Here is a 6,238-nt window from a genome sequence, read left to right as displayed (position 1 = left end):
GTCTATTCCACTCAACAGTCTGCCAAAGAATGTGTTCATACCATAGGTTTGCACATGATGAAAACTTCCTCAGAGAAGTCACAGAACAGTCAGGAGAGACCCCAGGATTTGAGACCAAATTGGTGCAGTTCCAACCTTGTGCTCTCTCTACTCCTCAGCATGCCTTCCCCAAGAAGATGCTGAACTACAACCTCCTGCTTTGTGGGACTTTTTCAGGCTGACCTCCAGGAATCAACAGCTCAAGGGCAGTCATGACAATTTTAGGGCTTACTCTGGCCTGTCTGTGCTAGCCAGAGCTCTTAACATCCCGCTGTGCATGTGGATATCCCAGTCCCACATCCTCTGCACTCTGTGCCTACATCCACAGACACACAGACTCTGGCCAGTGAAGAGCTTTACCATGAAAATGCCATCTCCTTGAAGAAGAACCACCTCCTTTTGCCCTCCCTGTACTGTCTGCTCTTTATTGTATCCACAGTCAAAGCTTTGGGAAGCTGCTTCCCTCTGATTCTTCCTCGGGTTTTAATCTCTCACCCTCAGCTCATCTTTGATCTCTTCAAAGGCCAGCACCACATCCTATACCGTGAAGCTGGAAAAACTAGAGGCCATAATGTCGCCCTTTGATTCAGAGCCCTGGGGCTGAAGAGCTGCTCTGTGTGGTCTGTGTCCTCTTCTGGATGCCTTGTGCTGTGTGCTGATTCATCCCTGACCTTGTATTACTCTGGGGTTATCATCGAGGCTCAGCTCTTCTCCGTTGTGCTGGTGCTGGCTTCACAGTGTCCTAGTCTATCTTTCCACTTGATGTTTTCTTTATCTTGCCATGTGTAAGGACATGCAATGTTAATTTTTGATGCTTTATTAAGAAAATAATTTGAAAATACACAAAGCTGAGAGATTGGCGTAGAGAACTCCAAGTCTATCATCCAACTTCATCAATTAACAATATCTTGCCTTTCTTCCATTCTTGCTCATTTTCTTATTCATTCATTAATTCATTAGTATCTGGGATATTTTAAAGCAAATTCTAGAATGTTTATCATCTCCCATAGAAATACTTCACTTAGTGTCTTCAACAGTAAGTAAAACAAAACCACAAGAGCATTAGGGAACTTTTTTGAGGGAATGAGCTACTTCCTGCCTACCACTCACTGGTTCATACTGTGAATGCCAGGCTTGAAAGGAATATTTTCTTGCTCAATTATAAGCTCCTCAAAAGGAAAGAACATGTACCTTTTATAAACATTAGGTATGTGATTAAGAGCATGGGGTCTGGAGCAGAATTCCTTGGCTTCATGCTGGCTTAGGCACTCAATGAACGTGTGGTTTGAGTAAAATTACTTAGCATCTCTATGTTTCAGTTTCAAGATCTATAAAATCTGATAAATTACAAAACCCAGTAGGGATCTACATAGTTCTGCAACATGGTAGCAAAGTGACTGAACTGAATGAGCAGATTCACGGAACTGGTGTGGCTTCTGTGATCTGTCAATCAGCTAATGGCTTACTTTTTTTTTTTAGAAAGCTTTCATTTAATAGATATAAATTTCATAGGTACAGCTTTTGGAATATAGAAGTTCTTCCCCCTACACCCAACCTCCCACCCCCACTCACGTCCTACCTCCTACTCCCTCTCCCATCCCATTCTTAATTAAGATTCATTTTTAATTATCTTTATATACAGAAGACCAACTCTGTACTAAGCAAAGATTTCAACAGTTTGTGCCCACACAGACACACAAAATATAAAGTACTGTTTGAAGACAATTTTTACCATTAATTCTCATAGGACACTCATTAAGGACAGAGATCCTATAAGTGGAGCAAGTGCACAGTAGTTCCTGTTGTTAATTAAGAATTGGCACTCTTATTTATGACGTCAGTGATCACCCGAGGTTCTTTTCATGAGCTGCCAAGGCTATGGAAGCCTTTTGAGTACACAAACTTTGTCAGTATTTAGACAGGGCCATAAGCAAGTTGTAAATTCTCTCCTCCCTTCATAGAAAGGTACCTTCTTCTCTGATGGTCCGTTCTTTCCACTGGGACCTCACTCACAGAGATCTTTCATGTAGGCCACTAATGGCTTACTTTTAACATGTGTCCTTCATGTTTGATGGGTTTTTGTCAACAAAGTCTTTGACACACAAGGTATCTCTGAGAAATCCTTTCCTTTACTGACAAAGAATGTGGCTCCACAAAGGAAAGGGGCCTCACCAAGTTTCCATGGCACACTGTTGCTCACTACAGAACTCCTTCTACTGTTGTTACTTCCCAACATATGACTGGAGGTCAATTTTTCCTTAGACTCCTGAGGATTCTGCAAGTCCCTAAAGCTTCCTAGTTATTGAGCACCTAGCAACTTCTTTGTTATAACTTCCTGTGGACAGGGTCTGAGTTCTAGTGGAGCCTTGTTGTATGGCATGAACTAATGAAAAAATGAGAACTAATGGAAGAGTCTGGAGAACTGGATGTGCTTTATGATGCAAATGTGCTTTCTTTCTTGAAAGATGGCTATTAAATAAAAAAGCATCTGTTTGTTGTAGCTGTTCAAACTTCTTGAGACAGTGTTGGGCAGGAAAGGCAGTCCAATCTTTGGAGACCGAAATATTTTGTCTTAAATCTTAACCACTCATTCATTAGCCATTTGGCCTTGTGCTCACATGTAGCATAAGCTGAACCTGCATTTCTTAAACTGAAAAATAGCAGCAAAAATTACACAGTTGTTGTGGTGTCAAATAGAAAAATGACTACATCAAGTGTTATTTATGTCATATATTGGAATTCATAATTTCTTAATTAAGGGTTTAATTAAATCAAATAAGTCAACAAATACAGATTATAGGATAATACCGAATATTCCGTACTGTATGACAATGAAGATGGTCATCATGCCATAATTATCAAGCTTGTCTTTCCGTATTCATTAAGTGACTGTGTGGGTCCCACTAGTCAAACTTAGGGCTATTAGGAGTTAAGTACCTAAATGCTGAGGCAGAATATAGCTTGCATAGCTCCAACCCATAAATTTATTAGCTCTTTCTATCCTGCTCACGATTTGTATTAATTTATCATTAGTACCCTTTGAAAGTATTCATTGAGATAGCAACTGCGTCTACTGATTGTGCCAGCTTCAGCTCCTGTGAGACACAGTCATGTATGCTCCAAATTCGAGGAACTTCTTGATCTTGATGCAGGTAAAAGTCTTGTTGGTCACCTTAATCATTTTTTAGAAGCATTCCTTCTGGTGGGGTTCAGCACAAGCTACCTAAAAAACAGCACTTTGGAACTATAGAGAACTATAGTAGCAGAAAGCTGTTTGGCATGTCTCCTGTCCTTGTCTCCTGAAACAATCTCTACCGCCAAAAAAAAAAATGTTTATGAACTTCTTCAGAGATAGGTTGGAATATTCTCACGTGAGAAGGACCCAGCTACACCCAGAGGAAAGGAACATCCTTATCTTTGAAGACCCAGGGGGCAGAAAGGAGAATCTGAATGAATAAACCTTAATAGTGCATCCGATTTATTATCATTGCATCACATTCTATTGGTCCAATTCTACTTTTCCACAACCATTCTCTTCTTCATCAAGTTAAGCATAAAAATACACAGATTTCCTGCTTCTTAAGATCTTTATTGATTTTTAAAAGATTTATTTATTTATTTGAAAGTCAGAATTACACAGAGAGAGGAGAGGCAGGGGGATGGGGTCTTCCATCTGCTGGTTCACTCCCCAATTGGCCTCAATGGCCAGAGCAGTGCCAATCCTAAGCCAGGAGGCAGGGGCTTCTTCTGAGTCTCCACATGAGTGCAGGGGCCCAAGGACTTGGGCCATCTTCTACTGCTTTTCCGGGCCACAGCAGAGAGCTGGATTGAAAGTGGAGTAGCCAGGTCTCAAACCAGTGCCCATATGGGATGCTGGCACTGCAGGCAGTGGCTTTACCCAGTACGCCACAGCGCCAACCCCTAGATATTTATTTTTGAAAGTTCCTGTATCATATAACTTATATTAAATACATTTATATACTTTTAACTTGTTAATCTAAATTTAATTACAAGCACCCCAGGCATGAACTAGCAATTGGTGAGAAAAGAAGTCCTTTTCCCCTGATACTTCTCTAGGAAGCCTTTCTCCTGGATTCTGTTCTTATAGATTTCCTCTCCCTTTTGAGAACTGTCTTGTAATATAAAACTCTTGTTGCTATTCTTTTAAAATTTTCTCTTTAGAACCGGTGGAACTTAGACTTTCTTTTCACACAGCAAAATGCTCGATGGACTCTGAGGGTCTAGTTAAGAAAAGATGCTGGGAAATTCACCTGGCTTTTAAAATGAAGGCTGAAAAATTTATATTTAGGTTTTGTTGAACTGAAAACTCAATTTAATGGCTCCAGCAAATCTGATTTCTTTTCTTTTTCTTTTTTTCTCAAGGCAAAGGAGTTTAAAAGTCAAGTGCCATACACTGGGAGGAAAATACACATACAAAAGAGCTCTTAGATGTGTCTCTAGGTCAACAGGCATAGTGATTAAAATTGCTCCTGTCAAGAGAAAAGTGCTTAATGAAAGAACTTGGTCTCCCAGCTCTGTGATCAAGATCTTCCATCTTGACACATTCTCATTGCTAGCGTGTCTCCTGCTCTAGTCTCATAAATAGCCTTTTCCCCTATCACCTTGGCAATCAGCTTCTTTTGTGGCAGAAGGCAAAGGCAGAATCAGGGATTGGTACATCCTCAAACTCTGCTTTATAAAATATTTTCCATTTCTAGAATCTTCTCCTCTCACTCAGCTATCCACTCAACTACAAGTGAAAAGACTCATTAATTTCTTCGTTAATTAAGAATATATGGGGCTGGTATTGTGGCACTGGGGGTTTAACTGCCTCCTGCGACACTGACATCCCATATTAGAGCTCTGAAAAAGTCCTGGCTGATGTGCTTCCAATCCAGCTTCCTGCTAATATGCCTATAAAACACTGGAAGGTGACCCAAATGATAGGCCCCTGCCAACCCAGTAAGAGATCTAGACTTCCTAGCTCTTGGAGTTGGCTTGGCCTGACCCAGACCTGGTTGTTGCAGATAATTGAGTATTGAACCAGTGGATGGAAGATTTATTTTTCTTGCATTCTCTTCTATTCTACCTTTTGAATAAACAAATGAAATCTTTGATTGTATTGAGGAATGTTCCTTCCAAACCCAGTTTGCTTAGTGTTTTCATCATGAACGGGTGTTGTATTTTATCAAATGCTTTCTCGGCATCTATTGAGATAATCATATGGTTTTTCTTCTGCAGTCTGTTAATGTGGTGTATCACATTGATTGTCTTGCGCACATTAAACCATCCCTGCATACCAGGGATAAATCCCACTTGGTCTGGGTGGATGATCTTTCTGATGTGTTGTTGCATTCTATTGGCGAGAATTTTATTGAGGATTTTTGCATCTATGTTCATCAGGGATATTGGTCTGTAATTCTCTTTCAGTGCTGCATCTTTCTCTGGCTTAGGAATTAAGGTGATGCTGGCTTCATAGAAAGAATTTGGGAGGACTCCCTCTTCTTTGATTGTTCTGAATAGTTTGAGAAGAATTGGAGTTAGTTCTTCTTTAAACGTCTGGTAGAATTCAGCAGTGAATCCATCTGGTCCTGGGCTTTTCTTTGTTGGGAGGGCCTTTATTACTGTCTCAATTTCTGTCTCAGTTATGGGTCTGTTTAGGTTTTCGATGTCTTCCTGGTTCAATTTAGGCAGGTTGCATGTGTCCAGGAATCTATCCATTTCTGATAGGTTTCCCTGTTTGCTGGCATACAAGTCCTTGTAGTAATTTCTGATGATTCTTTTTATTTCTGTGGTGTCTGTTGTTACATTTCCTTTTTCATCTCTGATTTTATTGATTTGGGTCTTTTCTCTTCTTTTTTTAGTTAGTTGGGCCAATGGGGTGTCAATTTTGTTTATTTTTTCAAAAAACCAGCTCTTTGTTTGGCTGATTTTTTGTAATGTTTTTCTTGATTCAATCCTGTTGATTTCTTCTCTGATTTTAATTATTTCTCTTCTCCTACTAGATTTGGGTCTGATTTGCTGTAGGTTTTCTAGATCCTTGAGGTGAATTGAAAGCTCATCTATTTGGTGTCTTTCCAATTTCTTGATGTAGGCACCTATTGATATAATAGGAACATTCCTCAATACAATCAAAGCAATCTATGAAAAACCCACAGCCAACATCCTATTGAATGGGGAAAAGTTAGAAGCATTTCCA

The sequence above is a fragment of the Oryctolagus cuniculus genome, chromosome 2 (assembly GCF_051225735.1).
Source record: "Oryctolagus cuniculus isolate XC-2025 breed Fujian yellow rabbit chromosome 2, ASM5122573v1, whole genome shotgun sequence".
Taxonomy (NCBI): Eukaryota; Metazoa; Chordata; class Mammalia; order Lagomorpha; family Leporidae; genus Oryctolagus; species Oryctolagus cuniculus.
Note: the sequence above shows the minus strand (reverse complement) of the source record.